We start from the raw sequence: 23421 nt of genomic DNA, 5'->3' as shown, positions 1-23421 counted from the left end.
CATATAGTAGGTTCTCCAGTGAATAGTTCATAGTGGAGGCTCAGAAGGGTAGGGGTGGAGTGGGGTTAGAAGGAGCAGAGCACAGAATACTTGGATAATCACATAATAACTGGGTGCTAGAAGAAAAGATCTTTTCACATATTTGAGTCCTTTAATTGCTTACATAATGGGATGAAAAAAATTGAAGTTTACAGATGTTACATAACTTACCAAGGACCAGGACTGGGCCTCTTAAGCTGGCCCCTGGCAAGGTCTGGAGAAAGAGCCGTAAGGAAAGGCATAGAGATGGGAAAGCCCTGTTTGTCGCAGTAGATGAACTGGACTGTGGCAGGAAGTTCAATGAAGTGCAAATGAGAAGCTTGACTTAGAACTGGGTACCTCGATGATGGCACCCTGGGGTCCTAGATCGTGTTTGGGTTTAATAAGGGAACTACAGGAGGTTACTGATCGTATCGTGCTAATCAGGTGTGGTTTCAGGGGGAAGGACTAATTCTGGAGAGGAGACAGGATGGTCTGGAAATGAGAGGGCAGTCAGAAACGAGGTGGGAGGCTGGACTGTAAGGGCAGTGGTTTTGAGACTCGGAGAGGGCCGGTTGTTGGAAGACACGGTGTCCAGATCCGGGCGACGAAGAAGAGCCGGAGAGAGGTTCCGTTCCTTAATTGCTCTTAATTTTCACTAAAGCTACCGGCACCTGCAGGGAGGGGTTCTGATCTGCCGTCCGCAGGTAGCCAATGAACAACACGTTAAATGCCGACCGTCTGACAGTGATTACCTTGCGTCTTTTCGAAGAAGTGAATGTGGAACCAGAAACGTCTGGGATGTCCCGTGGGGAGGTCAAGTCAGAAGGGAAGAGTGATCATTGGGAGGACCGGTGCTCACCGCAAGCGATTCGACTCACGGAAGCCCCGCCCCAGGAACGTGCGCCTCACGCGGCGCGCACGTGCCAGCGTGCAGCACGGGCCCCTGGTTCCCACGCGCCCTGCGTGCCGACGCGCTGCGGCCCTTCCCGGCCTCCGTCGGCGGCGAGCCAGGCGCGCGGCGCTTCCCCGACGTGGGCGCGACGGCCGCTTCCGGAGCCTGCGGACGCTGCCGGGCCCAGGCTTCCGCGTCCCTGCGTCCTGCGGGCGCTCCCGGCGACGCAGGCCCCTACCCCCCCAACCCCCCCCCCCCCCGGCCTCCGCGTCCCCGAGTCCTGTGGGCGCTCCGGGCGACGTGGGCCCGGGGGCCGGGAGAGCGCGGCGTCCGGGCGGCCCAGGAGAGGCTGCCGCCGCGGCTGCTTGGGTTTCTTTTTTTTTTCTTTCTTTTTCTTTTTAAACTAGCTTGCAGGCTTTTACTTTGAGACAGTTTAGAACTAGCAGTCACCACCTCGGTTCACCTGCTGAGAAGGACGTGAGCGCGGTTTACCGCGCGGACGCAAGCAGGGCCGGCGGTGCGGCGAGTGCCCGGCTCCCCGGGACCAGGCGGCGGCGGCGGGACGGCAGGTGAGCGGCGCGGGTGCCTTCGCCGGCGCTCTGCTTCCCCTCGCGGACCTCGACCGTGACTTCCGTTGTTCTCTACGTCGTCTTCGTGCCTTTTGACAAGGGGTGTGTAGAGCCGACTCTAGATTCTGCTTTACTACGTTTTAATGAAGGAAGTGCATTGTTGGCTGTGTTCGCTGAATCAGTATACTTATTTTTCAGTCCCGTTTCTATGCTAAGGTTTGTGTTGAAATTCTAGTGGTTTTCCGCCTTTCGTGATAGGAGTTAACCTATTCCTGCACACGGATCAGCGGGTGTTGCATCTTTTGTATTTTTTAGCCGTTGGGCGCTCCGGGGTGGCTCGGTGGGTTGAGCGGCCCACTCTGGTTCGGCTCAGGTCACGATCTCACGGTTGGACGGCCTGCAGTGTGGGCACAGGGCCTGCGTGGGATTCCCAGTCCCCCTCTCTCTGCCCCTTCCCTGCGCGCGCTCGCTCTCTCTCGCAAAAGAAATGAACTTAAAGACCTATTTTGTAGCAGTTGAAGATAGAAAAAGGAACATGGATGGGGCACCTGGGTGGCTCAGTCGGTCCGACTGTCTCTCCTTCTCAAAAATAAATACGTGTTAAAAATCTTTTTTAAAAGAAAAAGGAACATGGACTTTGAAATTGCTGAGGAATAGCCTCAGCCTGAAATCCTAGTTGATGGCTCTTTATGCAGAGTTTGGGGACATAGAGGCAGCAGCTGCTGATAAATTTAACTTTTACATCTCATCAAAGCCATTTTTGCCTCTCTGTGTCACCTTTTGCCTTTACTCTCCCAACACGAGGTCTTTTCAAATTTGGTTGTGAAAGGAAACGAAGGAGATGGAAAGGAAGGGCGATCATGTAGATAGAATTGAGGAAAAGGGGTTGGTGGGGAATCAAGACACCAAGTCCATATCTACTGATTGTTTTGAAGTTTTGTTTTGTTTTTAATGTTTATTTTATTTTTTTTTTAAATTTTTTTTTCAACGTTTATTTATTTTGGGGACAGAGAGAGACAGAGCATGAACGGGGGAGGGGCAGAGAGAGGGAGACACAGAATCTGAAGCAGGCTCCAGGCTCTGAGCCATCAGCCCAGAGCCTGACGCAGGGCTCGAACTCCCGGACCGCGAGATCGTGACCTGGCTGAAGTCGGACGCTTAACCGACTGCACCACCCAGGCGCCCCTTAATGTTTATTTTTGAGAGAGACAGAGTGCGAGCCGGGGAGGGGCAGAGAGAGGGAGACACAGAATCTGAAGCAGGCTCCAGGCTCTGAGCCCGATGTCAGCACAGAGCCCGATGCGGGGCTCGAACTCATGGACTGCAAGATCATGACCTGAGCCGAAGTCGGACACTTAACCGACTGAGCCGCCCAGGCGCCCCTAAAATTTTTTAAATTTAATTTTAAATCCTAGTATAGTTAACACACAGAGTTATATTAGTTTCAGGTGTCCAATGTGGTGGTTCAACAATTCCATACAATGCCCGATGCTCATCACTTCTTTATATTCATCCCCCCTCCACACCCTTCTGGTAGCTGTCGGTCTGTTTTCTGTAGTTAAGAGTCTGAAGTCTGTTTCTTTGTCTCTCTTTTTACCCCCTTTGCTCATTTGGGTTTTTGTTTGTTTGCTTCTTTAATTCCACATACTAGCGAAGTCATATGGTATTTGTCTTTCTCTGAGTTTTTTCACTTAGCATTATACTCTAGCTCCATCCTGTTGTTACAAAAGGCAGATGTCATTCTTTTCTATGGCTGAATAATATTCTTTTGTGTATACATATGGCGTCTCCATTCACGCATATTTCGTCTGCCTCCATAGTTTGGCTGTTGCAAATAATGCTACTATGAACGTAGGGGAGCACGCATCCTTTTGAGGTAGTGAATGTTTTGAGTAAATACCCGGTAGTGTGATTCCTGGGTCATAGGGTAGTTCTGTATTTGATTTGTTGAGGAACCTCCACACTGTTTTCCAGAGCGGCTGCACCAGTTCGCATTCCTACGAGCGGCGCGTGAGGATTCTTTTTTCTCAGCATCCTCGCCAACACTTGTTGTTTCTTGTGTTCTTGGTTTTAGCCATTCTGCCGGGCGTGAGGTGATATCTCATGGTAGGTTTGATTTGCGTTTCCCTGATGATGAGCGATGTTGAGCATCTTTTCGTGTGTCTGTTGGCCGTTTGGATGTCTTCTCTGGAGAAGTTTCTGTTCATTTCTTCTACCCGTTGTTTAATTGGATTGTTTGCCTTTGGGGTGTCGGGTTGTATTTTGCTGAGATGTTTTAAATGAAACTGAAACACCATGTAATTTCATCCTTGCCTATTTCATTATGCATTTCTAAAAACCGGGGACAGTTTGTAACCACAGTGTAACCACAGTGCTACTATCATGCCTGAAAAAAGTAACCGTAGTTCCTCGAAACCCTTCATTTTGTAGATGAAATACAACCTGAGCCACATCTTCTGTTTTGGAAAATGGACAGAAACTAAGGTAGTCTGGCACCGGATGTGGATCCGTACTAAGTTCGAGGGTTGAGGTAGGGTATTTCTTCCCACGTGATGCTCACCGTTTATCCCAGCTTCCAGGACCCCGGACTGGAGCTGTATTAACCTAGCCAGTTGGTTTCTTCAGAACATTGGCTTCTCATGGGAAGCTGGAGATTTGAGTCCTTGAGAACCATTCTCTAATATTTTCCCTTACTTTTCATCTTCTCTGATAGGCCTCTTCCCACGGTTAACAATTTCCTTACAACCTCATAGTCTAAAAGGACTCTTGAGCAGTGTGGCAACTGAAAATAAAAACATCCCACATCCAGTCCAGCAGCAGATCCTACTGGCCCTGCTTGAGAATTGTTCCAGAATCAAACTGTTTCCCACTGTTTCTACCCTGACGCAGGCTGCCTTCCTATCTCTGCTGGAGTGTCGCCTTCTAACTAGTCTCCTTGTTTTCGTCCTTGTCCCCCTTCCCACCCCGGGCACACACAGACACACAGTCTGTTCTCAGCACACGACCAGGAGGGACCCTCTTCAAATGTTTGTTCATCATGTCACCCCCGCTCAGAACTGTCCTGTGGCTTCTCGTCTTACTCATCGTAAAAGCCAAAGCCACAGCCCTTGGGGTGGCCTACAAGATCCCACCTAGTCTGGGCTCCTTACGACCCCTTGAATCTAACCTTCTGTGGCTCTGCTTCTCATTCTCCTTCCTCTGGCCACACTGGCCTCCTCTTGTTCTTCAGCGGCCTGGCTGCTCTTGCCCCAGGACTTCCACATCTGCCTTTTACTCTGCTTGGGTGGCCTCCGCCCAGACCTCACCTCCTATGTCGTCTTCTCAGCGTGAGGCTGTTTCTTGTCACCCTACTTGAAATTGCAACACAAACCCTACCGGAATCTTCTGTCCCCCTGTCTTGTTTTATTTTTACCTATAGCATATACATGGTACTTTCCTTTTAAAATTTTTATCGTCTACCCCGTCACTAGAATGTAAGCTTCATGAGAGGAGAGATTTTTATTTATTGTATTTACTGCTGTGTTTTCATTATCTGAAAGAGGAAGCGCCTAAGGAATGAACACACAGAAAAGTTGGTCTTTGTCTTTTTGTTTGCTTCAGATTCAGGGATGAGAACTTAGGCGGAGTCAGTGATTTCAGAGCAGAGGCAGAGCATTACTGAATAAGCAGTCCCAGAGAGATACTTTGAAAACCTTCCTCAGCACCCTCTGTGTGAAGAATCTCGTGTTGGGGAGACTAGCAAAGCTTAGAAGGAATTGTGTAGGAACACATCACAAGAAAGTGCCTTGTCGAAGAAAGGGGCTTCACAAAAATTACCACTTACCTAAAAACCCCACTGTGGAGCAGCAGTATGAAAGTGATGGGTTTTGGAAAAGCTAAGGCAGTATGCACTGAACAACGGAGGGTTCTTATGGACAGATCTCATTAATTGTACCATATATGAGAAAAGCTTCACATGGAATTCAAAGGCAATGAAACATCAGATCGTTTTTACTGAAGAGAAAACATACTGTTGTAATGACTATAGGAAAGACTTGTACACCATTCCAGTCTCATTCAAGATAAAAAAAAGACAGAGTCCTTATTTATCATCAGAGAAGCCATAAGAAGAGAGGTCTTGGGGGCACCTGGGTGGCTCAGTCGGTTAAACGTCGACTTTGGCTCAGGTCATGTTCTCATGGTTCGTGGTTCAAGCCCCCTGTAAGGCTCTGTGCTGACAGCTCAGAGCCTGGAGCCTGCTTCGGATTCTGTGTCTCCTTCTCTCTCTGCCCTTCCCTGCTCATGCTCTGTCTCACCCTCTCTCTCTCAAAAATAAACATTAAAAAAGAAGAAGAAGAGAGGTCTTATGCGTGCATTGAATGTGGCAGATCCTTTACCCAGCATGCGTATCCTGAGTCAGTGTTGCATAATCTGTACGGGGACGAGGCCCTATGAACACACTGCGTGGGAAAAGGCATTTCGTTGAAGTACCTTCCTTCCTGTGCAAAATAGAATTCGTATATAGTCAGTGAATGTGGGAACATTTTTTGACAGATGTCTTTCTTCTCTCCCTTTCTCTGTTACCCTCAATACCTCGCCCTTCCTGTGTCCCTCTCTCCCACTTCTTCTCCCTCCTTTCTATCTTACTACATCAGAACTCATACTGGGGAGAAACCATAGGAATTCAGTAAATGCAAGAACACTTGTCGTCACAGTTCACATCTTACTCAGTAAGGGTAGGAGAACTCTTTCAACCAAAACGCATGGCTTATTCAGCACATAATATATCATGCTGGAGAAAAACCAAACAGATGAAATTAATATGGGAAGGCCTTCACTTGCTCCGCACACCTTGTCAAACATCAACCACTGATGCCGGAAAAGGCTGTACAAATGTTGTGAACAGGAGGAGACCTTTAAGCTGTAGGGGCCAGCAGCAGGCTGCCGCGAGATGGGCCACTTTGGCAGGAAGAACGTTTTGAGTTAAAAAGCAATCAAAACCCAGCAGATTCAGGAAAAGCTATTTACCTTCCCCAACAACAGCCTAAGAATAATTTAGATAGAGGTCCTTCTCCGGGAAGAGAGCTGTCGCCATGGGTAAGTACACTGTGATATACACTAGGTATGGTGGGACAGGGAGGAACCTAGCAAGACCTATTTGACAAGCGTCCTCTCTGTGTCCCATTCATTTACCAGCAAATGTTTGTTTACCAAACATGTGCTCTTTTTCATTATTCCTGAGAATTGCATTCCTGCCCTTTGAGTCCCAGACCTCTACTCCTTTCTCCTTAGTTGAGAATGACATGTGTCCCTCATTTTGCGTGGCTGTCTTTGGAATGTCATGTCTGTGTGGATTCCCTGTACGTACACTATTAAATTTGATTTTCTCCTGTCACATGTGTCTCATGTCAATTTGATTCCTAGTTCAGCTAGAAGGACCTTGAAGGGGACAGGAGATTCTTGCTCCCCAGCAAAGTGTAACTCATCTCCCACTATGACTTGACACATACAGGTTCACAACATTTATCTCATCAGTGTGGGAAATCTTTTGGTCTCGTGTCATCTATTAACATCAAGGAATAAATAAATACTAGTGAGAAGCCCTATCAGTCTGCCAAATATGGAAGGGTCTTCGCTCAGAGTTTATGTCTTTCACAGCAACAGAGAAAAATCTCAGAAGCAGTTCTGTTCTTACACAGCATCAACTCTGTAACACACAACACATACTTCTGGTTTCCAATCCAACATGTAAAGAACTTGGAAGTTATCATTCCCATCCTCCCATCAAGTAAAGCTACAGAAACTGAAAATTAGCAACTCTTCTTCGATTCATCAGAGAATTGCAGTCATGGGGCAAATACCACCTGAAAACTGGAGAGACAGATAGGCAGACACGGAGCGTCATAACTTACCAAGAGCAGAAACTGAGGCTGGAGCCAGTTACTGATGGGATTAAGTACAGGCTGATTGACTAATTCCTGAAGACTGAGCATGGTCTAACTTGAGAATTAAAAAACCGGGGGGTCCGACCTTTGTGGAGCCCTGCATTATGCATTATTATAAAGGTTACCTCCAGGAGCCCTTCTCACTGTGAAGATCTGAGAAAAATCCTTTCCCCGCTGGAAGCAGTGATTTTGAAATACAGCCAGAGCTATTCCATTCTCCTTAACAAATGCCCTCAAAGAAAACTGTTTCACTAGAGTCTGGCTACATGGCGGAAGGGAAGTTCCCAATCCTAGCCCCCTCTTGCCTTCCTGTCTCTCTTAAAAGGGAGGAGGAGTACTGAGAAGTACTTGTGACAGTCCCAGCCCAGGTCACAAGCACACTAAAAGACTGATGCCTAACCATAGATTAGAGAACACTTCCCCACCCACCCTGACATCTTACCACATGTCAGTGTGGTTCCTGTATGATAACGGGGGATTACACATGAAAAAGCTGTAATGTTACTAGGTGAACAGGGGAGACTCCGGGCCCTGAGACCTCAACCCAGCCTGCCCCAAAACCATCACCGAATGCTCTTGGTCTTGTCGTGAGAAAGGGTAGACAACGCAGTGGATGAGCAACACAAGAGGGCGTTTATTCTAATGAAGGTACACTCTCAAGTTGTGAGAGTGGGTGAGCTCCAGGGAGAGTGAGCTGTGTCCTTGGGGTTTAGGTTTCTGTCTTTTATTGACAGTTGTGCATGGTGGTGGTGGAGCGGTGGATTACTTGGAAGCAAGGTTTTGTGTCTTTTCTGTTTTTGGTCAAGGGTTTCTTGTCATAGCATCTGCCATCTTGGGCCCATCTGGTGTGATGGGGCTTCTCATGAATGCTGCCTGGACAGACCTCTGACCCTCCCCAGAGCTGGGCATGGCTTCCTCTTTGCTGGCCTCCAGACATCCTGTCAGAGCCTAACTAACTGCCTGCTTTCATAATAAGACTCAGGCTATATTTAAGAAACAGTCTCTAGGGAAACCCAAGGACAACAGAGGAGACAAAAACAAGGACAGAGAGGAAATTAGCCTCTGACACCTATGGCTGAAGAAAATATTAAACACAGTCAAATTCCTAGCCACACAAACATAAAATCCCACACACTAAAGGCCTGTTTACTTCAGTTCCTTTTACCCAATATATTGTATCTGGATTTCAATAGAAAGTTACAAGGTATACCACAAAGCACAAGATGAGGCTAAAGAGACTAAGCAAGTGTTGATGAGAAGCAGATTCCAGTATGGCAAAGATTTTGAGATTATCAGACTAGGAATTTAAAATATGATGAATATGTTAAGAGCTTTAAAAGGGACAACATAAAGGGCACCTGGGTGGCTCAGTCAGTTAAGCATTCAACTCTTGATTTTGGTTCAGGTCATGTCTCACAGTTCATGAGTTCAAGCCTCGCATCGGTCTCCACAGTGACGCTGTGAGGCCTGCTTGGGATTCTGTCTCTCTCTCTGCCCCTCCCCTGCTCGCTTGCTCTCTCTCTCAAGATAAATATTTAAAAATTAAAAAAAAAAAAAAATAAAAGAGACAGCATAAAAGAACAGATGGATAATGTAAGCAAAAACTCTAAGAATGAATCAAAAGGAAATGCTAGAATTCTAAAGCACTGTAAAGAAATGAACAGTAGTTTTGATAGGCCCATCAGTAGACTGGACACAGCCAAGCAAAGAATCATCGAGCTTGAATATATGTTAGTAGAAACTTCCCAGACTGAAGAGCAAAGAGAAAAAAAGAATACAAAGAGCAGAACAGAATATTCGAGAACTGTCAGGCAGTTACCAAAAAAAGTGTATCATACTTAATGGGAATACCGGGAGGAGAAAGAGACAAAGGACCAGAAGAAATGTTTGGAGTAATGATGGCTGAGAAGTTTGCAGAATAAGTGACAGACAGAACATAACTGTGGGGAACAAACTGATATGAGAACAAAACAAGGTCAGTCATATTTATCATCTTGTGAAACCTAATTAAAATGTATCTGGGACTTTTCCATTGTTCAGATAAAAGAGTGTTAGCTATTCAAAGACCAATTTGCATGCATTTAACTTTCCTAGTCCACAGTCTTATGCACCAAGACCTCAGACGTATTATAATCACCACCCCACACATTTATTCCTCGTAGTGAGCTCTTTGTGAGGAACTGAGGGCAACTTCACAGATTATTTGATATACAGTAAAACCTTGGATTGCGAGTAACTTGTTCTGCGAATGTTCTGCAAGATGAGCAAACGTTTCTAATAAATTTAAACAAGTGATGTCTTGGAATACCAGTCGTACAGAACACCAAATGTCACATGATCACAACTGAGCCAATAGTGTTCTCTCTCTCTCTCTCTCTCTCTCTCTCTCTCTCTCCCCCTCCCTTCCTCCTCCCTCCCTCCCTCCCCCTCCCCCCCCTCCCCCCCTCCCCGGGGTTGTGGGTGATCATCTCCCATGCTCAGATGCTCAGTCAGAGGCCGAGGTGTTTGGCACAAATCAGTGATTTTTCAGCACATTGGAAGGTGCCCGTAACTGGCACTAGTGTATTTTTTGTTACTTCCAAGCACCTGTGGACAGTCCTTTGCTTTTCCAGAAAAGTGAACTTAGGAATGCTTTGCTTCATTCTAGGTCAGGCTGCCTGCAGATATAGGCCCTTTCCTCTGCTGCCTCGTCGCCAGTTACATTAAATAAGTATATGACGAGAGTTTATTAATACTGCACTGTAGTCAACATCCGTGTGAGTGTATACAATGGCCCCCATGCAGAGAAAGATCTCGTTGAGCCAACAGGTGGCAGTGATTCTGTCAGTGATAGTGAAAGTCTTCCTACACAAGAACCCTCCTCTGTCTTGCCTCCCTCACACCAGCCGTGAAAATTTTCAAAGGGAAGTGCAGGTTAATTTGTTTATTTTTCTTTATATTTTCTTGATTTTTTTGTATTATATTACAATATTGTAGTCATTTTTATATGAATATTTCTGGGTTGTGGAATGAGTCATCTGAGTTTCCATTATTTCTTTTGGGGAAATTCACTTGGATACACAAGTGCTTTGGATTACAAGCATGTTTCTGGAAGGAATTATGCTTGCAAACCCTGGTATTATTGTATTGTTAATCCCAGGAGTACTGATTTAGCAAAGCAATGACAAGGAAAGGGGTTTGGAAGACTTCGAAGTAAATAACACCGTGCTGCTGTGTAAGTACTGATCAAAGGACACAAGTCAGGAGTGGCTGGATGGAGATGTGTAGGGCGAGGTATGTGGGAAGGGGCACAGAGCTTCCATGCCCTCTCCTGGTACTTTGATGTACGCACCAACCTGGAAGTTCCCGGAACGCCTTAGGTTGGGGTTTTAATGGAGTCATTACCTTGGCACCGTTGGTTAAGTCCCTGGCCGTTAGTGATTAACTCAACCTCTAGCCCCCCTCCCCCTACTTGGAAGATGGGAGTGGGACTGAAAGTTCCAACTCTCTGGCCACCTGGTTGGTTCCCCTGACAACCAGCACGCCCATCCTTAGGGGCTTCCGGCCCCTAAAGAGCTTCACCTCATTAACATTAACTCAAGGTGGTTGAGTGGGGCTTTTGTGAATAACAAAAGATGCTCCTTCATGTTTTTCATTCTGGAGCTTGTTTCTGGAGCTGGGGACAAAAATGAAATATAAAAGTAGTTGCTTCTGTTGTTTTTATTACTGAGCAAATTACAAGGGTTTTTAGGAGCTCTGGAACTGAGGCAAAGACCAAGTACAAATTTCTTTTCATGATATCACAATCAGAAATACAAAAGTTTGGAAAAGAACAAAACTCAAGAAAGAATTGAAAAAAATAATTTCAGAAGTGAAGACTAGACTACAAGGAACAGAAGAACAAATAAATACAACAAATAATACATCGAGAGAAATAAGGTAGACAAATATTTAAAATCCGAACTAAATCAAGAGATAAGGAATTGATGGAGGCAATGATCTTCAGTGGCTGACAGCATTGCCATTCTGTGCCTGTGATAGAGGTGTGCAACACCACCTATGAAGTATCCTTGCCCCTTAAAATCAATATAGATGTATTTATTATTTTCTAATGTTTTTGTTTTATTTTAGAGAGAGAGAGAGTGCGAGCAGGGGAGGGGCAGAGAGAGAGGGAAACAGAATCTGAAACAGGCTCCAGGCTCTGAGCTGTCAGCACAGAGCCTGAGGCAGGGCTCGAACTCTCAAACTATGAGATCATAACCTGAGCCAAAGTGGGATAGTTAACCAACTCTTGACTTTGGCTCAAGTCGTGATCTCACGGTTTGTGAGTTTGAGCCCCGCATCAGGCTCTGTGCTGACAGTGAGGAGCCTGTTTGGGACTCTCTGTCTCCCTGGTTCTCTGCCCCTTCCCCACTCATGCTTTTTGTCTTTCTCAAAACAAATAAACATTTAAATATTAAATGTGTTTATAAATTATATATAAATATAAAAAGCATAAAGATAAAGATAGAAATAATATAGATATATCTGATCAAACCTCTTGGACCTATTGATTTATAGGAAACACAGGGACAAAAGAAATCTATTAAATGACACTGTGGAAATACAACCAGCAAAATCTAGTACAACGATAGGAAACACTGACAAACAACATAGCTAATTCAATAAAAAATTGCAAGAAAAAAATACATGGAAGAAGACTTCATGGATTAAAAAGTCGCAAGAGACAAATAAACTAAATCATAATATATGGGTATTATTTGGATGCCAATTCAGCTTGTTAAAGTGAGTTAGTTAGGTTCCAACAAGGTGCGTGGAGGTCGGCCAAGAGGAAGTCATGGTCACCTTTGGGAAACTCAGAGGCCTGTCTACACAGCATTCCAGAACAAGCCACAGGTCCATGATGACTAACAAAGTAGGCTGGAAACCCCCAATCAAATAATAGGTAAGGTACAAAACCCTTCCAAGAAATCCTCACCTCAAATAATGGATATCACACACCCCCTTGTTAACAACTGTCAATAAAAAATGAAACCCAAACCCCAGGGCACCAGCTCTCTCTCTCTCTCTCTCGAGTTCACCTGTTCTCACATGTAAAGAGTATCCTTTCACTTTAATAAGTTTTGCTGCTTGTATCACTGCACATCACGTCATGTGTCCTTGAATTCTTTCTCATGAGGAGACCAAGAACCTTCAGCGACATCTTTGGGATGGACTCAGGGCCTGGGGTCTCCCCAGTTCACCAAGCAACAAAACAAATACTTGTAAAATTTAAAAAATATATAAACAAGAAAATGTGAACCGGGATATTATGTAGCTCCAATGAGAGAACATATATAGAAATAATATAAATACTGTAAACAACAAACAAATAAGGTACTAAGACCATTTTAGATTGAAAGCAGAAAGTACCTTAGGTGAAGAAATTTGAGTTATGTGAGAGGCTATTATTTCCTAGTGCTACCAGATTTATTAATTTTCTTATTTTATTTTATTTATTTTTTAATTTACACTCAAGTTAGCATATAGTGCAACAATGATTTCAGGGGTAGATTCCTTAATGCCCCTTACCCATTTAGCCCATCACCCCTCCACAATCCCTCCAGTAACCCTCTGTTTGTTCTCCATATTTAGGAGTCTCTTACGTTTTGTCCCCCTCCCTGTTTTTATATTATTTTTGCTTCCCTTCCTTTGTGTTCATCTGTGTCTTAAAGCCCTCATATGAGTGAAGTCATATATTTGTCTTTCTCTGACTAGTTTTGCTTAGCATAATACCCTCTAGTTCCATCCACATAGTTGCAAATGGCAAGATTTCATTCTTTTTGATTGCCGAGTAATACTCCATTGTATGTATGTATGTGTGTGTATGTATGTGTATATGTATTTATACACACATACATACATAAAATGGGTATATACATATATATGTACACACACACACACACATACACAATACATCTTCTTTATCCATTCATCTGTCAGTGGACATTTGGGCTCTTTCCCTACTTTGGCTATTGTTAACAGTGCTACTATAAACATTGGGGTGCCTGTGTCCCTTCGAAACAGCACACTTGTATCTCTTGGATAAATACCTAGTAGTGCGATTGCTGGGTCGTAGGGTAGTGCTATTTTTAATTTTTTGAGGAACCTCCATACTGTTTTCCAGAGTGGCTGCACCAGTTTGCATTCCCACCAGCAGTGCAAAAAGATTCCTCTTTCTCCGCATCCTTGCCAACATCTGTTGTTGCCGGAGTTGTTAATGTGAGCCATTCTGACAGGTGTGAGGTGCTATCTCATTGTGGTTTTGATTTGTAGTTCCCTGCTGATGAGTGACGTGGAGCCTTTTTTCATGTGTCAGTTGGCCATCTGGATGTCTTCTTTGGAGAAGTGTCTATCCATGTCTTTTGCCCATTTCTTCACTGGGTTATTTTTGGGGTGTTGAGTTTGATAGATTTTGTATACTAACCCTTTATCTGACAGGTCATTTGCATATATCCTCTCCTATTCCGTTGATTGCCTTTTAGTTTTGCTGATTGTTTCCTTTGCTGTTCAGAAGCTTTTAACTTTGATGAAGTCCCAATAGTTCATTTTTGCTTTTGTTTCCCTTGCCTCTGGAGACGTGTTGAGTAACAAGTTGCTGCAGCCAAGATCAAAGAGGTTTTGCCTGCTTTCTCCTGGAGGATTTTGATGGCTTCCTGTCTTACATTTAGGTCTTTCATCCATTTTGAGTTTATTTTTGTGTCTGGTGTAAGAAAGTGGTCCAGGTTCATTTTTCTGCATCTCGCTGTCCACTTTTCCCAGACCACTTGTGGAAGAGACTGTCTTTATTCCATTGGATATTCTTTCCTGCTTTGTCAGAGATTAGTTGGCCATACATTTGTGGGTCCATTTCTGGGTTCTCGATTCTGTTCCATTGAACTGAGTGTCTGTTTTTGTGCCAGTGTCATACTGTCTTGATGATTACAGCTTTGTAATACAGCTTGAAGTCCGGGATTGTGATGCCTCCGGCTTTGGTTTTCTTTTTCAAGATTGCTTTGGCTATTTGGGGTCTTTTCTGGATCCATATAAATTTTAGGATTGTTTGTTTTAGCTCTGTGAAGAATGCTGGTGTTATTTTGATAGGGATTGCATTGAATATGTAGATTGCTTTGGGTAGTATTGACATTTTAACAATATGTGTTCTTCCTATCCAGGAACAGGGAATATTTCTCCATTTTTTTTTTTTGTGTCTTCTTCAGTTTCTTTCAGAAGCTTTCTATAGTTTTCAGTATATAGATTTTTTATCTCTTTGGTGAGATTTAACTCCTAGGTATTTTATGGTTTTTGGTGCAATTGTAAATGGGATTGATTCCTTGATTTCTTTGTGTTGCTTCATTGTTGGTGTATAGGAATGCAAAAGATTTCTGTGCATTGATTTTATACCCTGCAGCTTTCCTGATATCATGGATCAGTTCTAGCAGTTTTTTGGTGGAATCTTTTGGGTTTTCATATAGAGTATCATGTCATCTGCAAAGAGTGAAAGTTTGACCTCCCCCTGGCCGATTTGGATGGTTTTTATTTCTTTGTGCTGTCTGATTGCTGAGGCTAAGACTTCCAATACTATGTTCTACAGTGGTTGTGAGAGTGGACATCCCTGTCTTGTTCCTGGCCTTAGGGGGAAAGCTCTCAGTTTTTCCCCAATTGAGGATGGTATTAGTGTTGGCTCTTTCTTTCATATATGGCTTTTATCATCTTGAGGTATGATCCTTCTATCTCTACTTTCTTGAGGGTTTTTATCAAGAGAGGATGCTGTATTTTGTCACATGCTTTCTCTGCATCTGTTGAGAGGAGCATATGGTTCTTGTCCTTTCTCTTATTGATGTGATAAATCACATTTATTGTTTTGCAGATATTGAACCAGCCCTGCATCCCAGGTACAAATCCCACTTGGTTGTGGCGAATACTTTTTTGTTGTATTCTTGGATCCTGTTGACTAATATCTTGTTGAGGATTTTTGCATTCACATTCATCAGGGAAATTGGTCTATAGTTCTCCTTTTTAGTGTGGTCTCGTTTGGTTTTGGAATCAAGATAATGCTGGCTTCATAGAAAGAGTTTGGAAGTTTTCCTTCCTTTTCTATTTTTTGTAAAGCTTCAAGAGAATGGGTGTTAACTTTTCCTTAAATGTTTGGTAGAATTCCCCTGGAAGGCCATCTGGCCCTGGACTCTTGTTTTTTGGGAGATTTTTGATGACTAATTCGATTCCTTTACTGGTTATGGGTCTGTTCAAATTTTCTATTTCTTACTGTTTCAGTTTGGTAGTGTATATATTTCTAGGAATTTGTCCATTTCTTCCAGATTGCCCATTTTATTGGTGTATAATTGCTCATAATATTCTCTTATTATTGTTTGTGTTTCTGCTGTGTTGGTTGTGATCTCTTCTCTTTCATTCTTGGTTTTATTTATTTGGGTTCCTTTATTCTTTTTGACCAAACTGGCTAGTGGTTTATCAATTTTGTTAATGCTTTCAAAGAGCCAGCTTCTGGTTTCATTGATCTGTTCTACTGGTTTTTTGTTTTGTTTTGTTTTTTGTTTTGATAGCATTAATTTCTGCTCTGATCTTGATTATTTCCTGTCTTCTGTTTTTGGGTTTTATTTGCTGTTCTTTTCCCATCTCTTTAGGGTATAAGGTTAGGTTGTGTATCTGAGACCTTTCTTCCTTCTTTAGGAAGGCTTGCATTGCTATATAGTTCCCTTTTATGACTGCCTTTGCTGCATCCCAGAGGTCCTAGGCTGGGGTGTTGTCATTTTCATTGGCTTCCTTTTACTTTTTAATTTCCTCTTTAACTTCTTGGTTAGCCCATTCATTGTTTGGTAGGATGTTCTTTAGTCTCACAAGTATTTGTTACCTTTCCAAATTTTTTCTTGTGGTTGATTTTCGAGTTTCATAGTGTTGTGGTCTGAAAACATGCGTGTTATGATCTCGATCTTTTTGTACTTTTTGAGGGCTGATTTGTTTGTGGTCTATTCTGGAGAACATTCCATGTGCACTGGAGAAGAATGTATATTCCGCAGCTTTAGGATGAAATGTTCTGAATATATCTGTTAAGTCCATCTGGTACAGTGTGTCATTCAAAGTCATTGTTTCCTTACTGATTTTCTGCTTAGGTGATCTGTCCAATTGTTGTAAGTGGGATGTTGAAGTCCCCTACTATTATGGTATTATTATCAATGAGTTTCTTTATGTTTGTGATTAATTGATTTATATATTTGGGTGTCACATTTGGAGCATAAATGTTTACAATTGTTAGGTCTTCTTTGTGGATAGGCCCTTTAGTTATGATATAATACCCTTTTCATTTCTTGTTACAGTCTTTAAAGTCTAGATTGTCTGATATAAGTATGGCTACTCTGGCTTTCTTCCGTCAACAATTAGCATGATAGATGGTTCTCATTCCCTTACTTTCAATCTGAAGGTGTCTTTAGGTCTAAAGTGGGTTTCTTGTAACAGCATATGGATAGATCTTAGTGTCTTATCCATTCTGTTACTTTATGTCTTTTGATTGGAGCATTAGTCTATTGACGTTTAGAGTGAGTACTGAAAGTTATGAATGTATTGCCATTATGTTGCTTGTAGAATTGGAGTTTCTGCTGGTGTTCTCTGGTCCTTATTAGTCTTTGTTGGTTTTGGTATTTATTTATTTATTTATTTAGTCAGTCTTTTCTCCCCTCAGAGAGCCCCCTTAAAATTTCTTGCTGGGCTGGTTTAGTGGTTACAAACTCCTTTAATTTTTGCTTTGGAAACTTTTAATCTCTCCTATTTTGAATGACAGCCTTGCTGGATAATGAATTCTTGGCTGCATATTTTTCTGATTCAGCACATTGAATATATCCTGCCTCTCTTTTCTGGCGGGCCACGTTTCTGTGAATAGGTCTGCTGCACACCTGATCTGTCTTCCCTAGTAGATTAAGGACTTTTTTCCCCTTGCTGCTTTCATGATTCTTTCCTTGCCTGAGTATTTTGTGGATTTGACTATGGTATGCCTTGTTGATGGTTGGTTTTTGTTGAATCTAATGGGAGCCCTCTGTGCCTTCTGGATTTTGATGTCTGTGTCTTTCCCCAGGTAAGGAAAGTTTTCCGCTATGATTTGCTCACATAACCCTTCTACCCCTTTTTCTCTCCCTCTTCTGGGACCATGATTCTGATGTTGTTCCTTTTTAATGAGTCACTGATTCTTAAATCACGCTCTTTTGCCTTAGTATCCATCTTTTTTTGTGCTTCATTAGTCTCTATAAATTTGTCCTCCATATCGCTGATTCTATGCCCTGCCTCATCCATTCTTGCCTCTGTGATTGCAGCTCAGTTATAGCACTTTTTTATTTTATCCTGACTAGCTTTTACTTCTTTTATCTTCACAGAAAGGGATTCTAATCTATTTTCGACTCTAGCTAGTATTCTTATCGTGATTCTAAATTCTGGTTCATGTATCTTGCTTGTATCTGTGTTGCTGTCATTTCTTCCTGCTCTTTCTTTTGGGGTGAATTCCTTTGTTTCATCATTTTGGAGGGAGAAAAGGAATTAACGAGGTAAAAAACATTAAAGTTAAAAAATTAAAATTAAAAAATTAAAAACAACCCCCCCCACCCCCGACACACACAAATCAAATAAATAGTGCTAGATCCTAGGTGTGTTTTGGTCTGGGTGTTGAAAGGGGCTTGATAGATTAGAGAAAACAGGAGAAAGGAAAAAAAAAAGAAATCGCTTGAAAATTTGAAAAAATGAGTACACTGAAATAGAATAAAATGAAATGATGGAAGTAAAATAGACTTTGAAAAAAATTTACACAAGTAAAAAATATAGTAGGAAAAAAAAATATTTTTAATAAAAATTGAAAATAAAAATAAATGTTTTCTTTATGAATTCAAGAAAAAAGAATGAAAAAGACAAAGAAAAAATTGAATAGATGGACCAGCAAACAGACTGAAATACAATTGACATTACTTTGTTTTCCCCTAGAAGTCAAACTATGAAGTGCTTTATAGTCCCTAAACTAAGCGGGCAGAGAGATCTGTGTTCCTGAAGAGCAAGGTTGGCCCAGTTGGGCGGGGCTTAGTGTACCAGCTCTGTTCTCCACTAGATGGCGCTTCTAGCCTACTGGGGTGGATTGTTGTGGTGCTTGTAGGTGTGTATGCTCATGCACAATTGGGGCAAAAATGGCGTCACCTAGCTACCCAGTCTCTAGTATCAAAACTCTGTTCTTCCTGATCAGCAGTCACGCACCCATCCTTTCTCTCTGGCTTCCATCCACTCCCTGCTTTTACACTGTCCTGACCGAGCCCCAGGCAGCACCTCCCTCCTGAGTTTTATCTCTGATGCGGCTGTTTCCCGACCTCTTATTTCTGAGGGACTGCGGCTTGTACCTGCTCAGATCCTCTGTAGGAGGGTCTCACCGAGCAGTGGCCGGGTGCCAGCTGCACCCAGGAACATTCGCGGGACCGTGATGTTGCCGATGCCCAGAGGTTGCCGCTGGGTGCCAGCCTGCCCCAGCAAAAGCACACACGACTGTGTAGCAGCAGCGTGTCAGCCTTTCAGGGATTATGGAAAATCACAGCACACATCTGGTGCCAGGCTTCACCCCCAAGGACCTTGTTCCAGCACCAGCGAATGTAGTTGTTCTCCCGGTCCACTGGGGCCTTGCCTATGGGGAGGCCACACAGCCTCTACCAGATGTCCTCCCAGCAGGGACACCACCTCTCCCTGTGTGGCCCAAAGACCCCCGGACTTCACTCTGCTCCTGGGATTCGCCCTTCCCACCAGAGCACCTCCACGTATCAAACTGCAGAGTTTCAGACTCTGCGCTCCCCCTTTATAGAGTCTCCATGGAATTTAAGCCCTCTCCTTTCTCATTTCTCCCTTTTTGGTTCCATCTGTGGGGCTGTTTCCACTCTTCCACTTTCTCTCCAGCTGCTTTCATTGGGAGGTGCTTTTCCTGCCCCCTGTCTCTGTCCTTTCTCCACAAGCAAAAACAGCTCCCTGCCCTCTGTGGCCTCTCTCTCCCCCAGTTAAACACTGCACGGCATACCTGCTGAGTTCTGTGGTTCCGGTTGTGCAGGTTGTTGTGTTAATCCTCAAGTCAGTTTTCTAGGTGTGCAGGATGGTTTAATGTTGATCCGGCTGTATTTCGTGGACGCGAGACACACAAAAAAACTTCCATGCTTCACAAAACTTCACAAAACTTCACAGTTTTGTATTGTTTTTTTTTTTCAAATTTTTATTTAAATTCTAGTTCATTGACATACAGTGTAGCATTGGTTTCAGGAGTAGAATTCAGTGATGTCATCACTTACATACAATACCCTGTGCTCATCACAACAGGTGCCCTCCTGATACCCATCACCCATCTAGCCCATTCCCCACCCACCTCCCTCCATCAACCCTCAGTTGGTTCTCTATTGTTAAGAGTTGCTTATGGTTTGTTTCCCTCTCTCTTTCCCTCATTTCCCATATGTTCATTGGTTTTTGTTCCCTAAATTTCACATATGAGTGAAGTCATATGGTATGTGCCTTTCCTTGACTGGCTTATTTCTCTTAGCGTAATTCTAGCTGAATCCACGTGATTGCAAAGATTTCATTCTTTTTGATGGCTGAGTAATATGCCACATCTTTATCCATTCATCAGTCGATGGACATTTGGGCTCTTTCCATACTTTGTTGTCGGTAATGCTGCTATAAACATTGGGATGCATGTGCCCCTTCGAATCTTTATTTTTGTATTCTTTGGATAAATACCTAGTAGTGCAATCGCTGGATCGTTGGGTAGTTTATTTGTAACTTTTTGAGGAACCTCCATACTCCATAGAGTGGCTGCACCAGTTTGCTTTTCCACCAACAGAAATCCGTTTTCAATCTGAATAAAGATAACATTCTTGAAATTAAAAACATTTTTTTAATGTTTATCTTTGAGAGAGAGACAGGTGTAAGCAGGGGAGGGGGAGAGAGAGGGGGAGGCATGGAATCTGAAGGAGGCTCCAGGCTCTGTGCTGTGATGCAGGGCTCGAACTCATGAACTGTGAGATCATGACCTGAGCTGAAGTCAGACGCTTAACCGACTGAGCTACCCAGGCGCCCCCAAAGATCAGCATTCTAAACATGGCCCCCACCGTCTGTAGAGACCCTCGTTAACCTCTCCAGCTTCTTCCTACCCTCTCAGGCCACTGTGCTCCTGAAGCTCTGGGCTTCTCCTGGGTTTTCAGAGGTGCTCACCTGTCTTAGCCCCTCTGCCTCAAAACCCTTCCTTGTTTTCTTTGCCTATTGTTTTAAAAGGTAGGTCTTGTTATTCAGGTACAGTGACACCAGGAGATCAGGTGATTGCCTTTGAAAAGAGTTTGTTATTCGCAGATGCCTCCAGGAGCAGGCCCCAAGTGGCAGGCCTGGCCACAAGGGGGAGGCCCATGGTTGGTCTGGAGGCTGAAGAGGTTGGAGGAAAATGTGGGCACAGCTTTGTTCGTGTTTCCTGTGGAACAGAACAGGCAGAGAAGGGAAGGCAGGTTTAGAATTGGCTAATTTGAATTATTTCCAGTGGGGGAGCGGAGGGGCCGTCCTGAGTTGTCTCGTGCCTGCGAGTGAGCCACGGGGTGGGTGGGAGGCCACAGTGGGCTCTAGGTTGCTCGGTTTATGTAGGAAAGATAAGCTGTGTGGGGAGAGGTGTTTGCTGTCACTAGGAAGTGGCTAATCCTGGGAAGGGACAGTCCCTCTCCAGGCTCTGAGGTTCCAAATGCCACAGCATGGAGAAAACAGCGGGTGGGGGGAGAATCTGGAAAAGAAGGAAGTATGATTAATACAACCTTCTATGTGCTCCTTATCAGTGAGCTTTCAGCTCAGCTGTCCCCTCCTCTGGGAGCTTCCAGTGACTTCCCAGACTACGTCATTTTGCTCCTTCACAATTTCTAGCTCACGTGATTATTTGATGAAAGCCTGTCCTCCTGACCGAATCAGACATGAGGGCCGGTAATTTGTCTCTCCCGTTCACCTTTGTGCCCACAGCTACAAAACAGTGTTTGGCACACAGTAGTCATTCCAGAAATACCTGTCGAATAGATAAACGAGGGTCTCCCGGCCTCAGTCACTGCCACACCAAAATGAATTTCCCTTTTATCCACAAATTAAATCCTAGAGGCCAGCAACTTAGAAACTATTTTTCCTAGGAAATCTTGGCAGTTAGGGTGCTAGGTCAAATTTTAAATGCTGGGCACCTGGGTGGCTCAGTTGGTTGAGTCCGACTTCGGCTCAGGTCATGATCTCACTGCTGGTGAGATTCTGTCTCTCTCTCTCTCTCTCTGCCCCTCATCCCCTCACGCTCTGTCTCTCTCAAAAAATAAACTTAAGAAAAATTTTTTTTAATCTTAAAGCTTATGCAGTGAATAACATCCCTGATGTGTTTGACTCACAAACCATCATAACAATGTGGGGAAGGTGTTTTCTGAGTTGTGGACGTGAGAACCCAACACTTTCTTAGAGCAGTCAGTGTCTGTAGCTGCCATTCTAAGGTCAGCAAGGTTTTGGAATGAGGCTTCCTCTGGTGTGAAGGGAGATGATAACCAAGTAAGTAATTCGGTGTGCTGCCAGTTTACTTTTCCGTAGAGGTGTCTGTCAATAATCCCATACTGTATACACCAAAAGAAATAATGAACTTAACATTCTCCTTAGATGTTTTGAAACAGGCAGAGATCACCTTAGGACTCAGAAATTTCTCTCTAGCCCTTGCAGGGGTCAGTTTCTTTTTATAAGTTGAGGACCGCCTGAATGCCCAACCCCTTACTTGACTCTGAGGTGTGTCCAGAATCACTGTGGCTTCATAGATACAAGCTAGAAGGCCATGAACAGGGACAGCATGTGGTAGTGGTCAAAAGAATTCTCCAGGAGATGAGGCTTCCAGCCCCAGCAGTGCCACTTACTCCCTGAACGAAAGTCAGCTACTTGGCATGAGTCTGTTCCTCATTTCCGCTTATTCCGCCAGACCGCTCTGATAAGAAGTTTAAAACGTGGAGGCACTTAAAAAATACTCAGATCTTATTTAATAACTTGTACCAATAAAGAGATGGCTGACATTATTTATCTATAAGCCGCTGTTCTAAAACTTTACATGAATTTATTGAATCTATTGAACCCCAAGAAGGATGTCCATGGGGCATGTGGGTAGCTTAGTCAGTTAAGCACCTGACTCTTGATTTTGGGTCAGGTCATGATCTCACGTCTGTGACTTCAAGCCCTGTGTCAGGCTCTGTGCTGACAGAGTGGAGCCTACTTGAGGTTCTCTCCCTCTCTCTGCCCTCCCCTGCTTGTTCTCCGTCTGTCTCAAAAATAAATAAACCCATCCCTGACATTATCCATATTTTAAACATGAGGAAACTGAAGTAGGGGCTAGTAATTTAATCAAGGTCACACAGCAAGTAAACTAGAGCCGGGGCTTGAACCTAGGTAGTCTGGGGCTGGGGAGCAAGCACTTCTCTTCTACCACGCCTCCCTGCAAGGAAATGCATCTTTGCAAAGTAAGATTTGGTAATTTTGGTGTTCCTTCCCCGGAACCATCAGAGGCAACTCAGCATTTTTTTTTTTTTTTTTTTACGAGTTTCCTAGACTGTAATGGCATATGGCAGAGCCTAAAGGGAGAGAAGTGGTCTGCATGGCCTGATGTGAGGGTGACGTCACAGAGGTCCCATGCATTCCGCTGGCACCCGGTGCTGAAGCAAGAGAGACGTTCGTTTTCCCCAGCCTTCTTCAGAGTTCTCTTCCGAGATGTCTGCTCTTCGCCTTTCACCCTTTGGAGACGGATTTCGCCTTCTCTTGAATCTCATCTTTCTGTTAGCCATATCTTCCTATCAGACTCTGAAACAAAAAACTCCACCACTCACCACCTCTTTGATACTCCCAGAGGACTTTGTGGTTTTATCTACCTTAATCCTAAATTTCCCTGGGAAAGCAATGAGAACTGGCTTCGACCTCTGCTTTAGGATGTGTTCCTTCAGGTGACCCTTCGTCCCCACAATCTCAGGCTGAA

At 43.8% G+C, this 23421-nt stretch overlaps 1 protein-coding gene across 1 annotated transcript in view; it reads right to left on the bottom strand.

Moving 5' to 3' along the window:
• The window catches only part of LOC147580609 (histone H2B type 1-C/E/F/G/I), a 505297-nt gene that overhangs the window by 213022 nt on the left and 268854 nt on the right, over positions 1 to 23421 (bottom strand). The window lies entirely within an intron of this gene.

The sequence above is a fragment of the Puma concolor genome, chromosome B2 (assembly GCF_028749965.1).
Source record: "Puma concolor isolate L17-30 chromosome B2, mPumCon1.1.hap2, whole genome shotgun sequence".
Lineage (NCBI taxonomy): Eukaryota > Metazoa > Chordata > Mammalia > Carnivora > Felidae > Puma > Puma concolor.
Note: the sequence above shows the minus strand (reverse complement) of the source record. Positions and strands in the feature narration are given on the sequence as shown.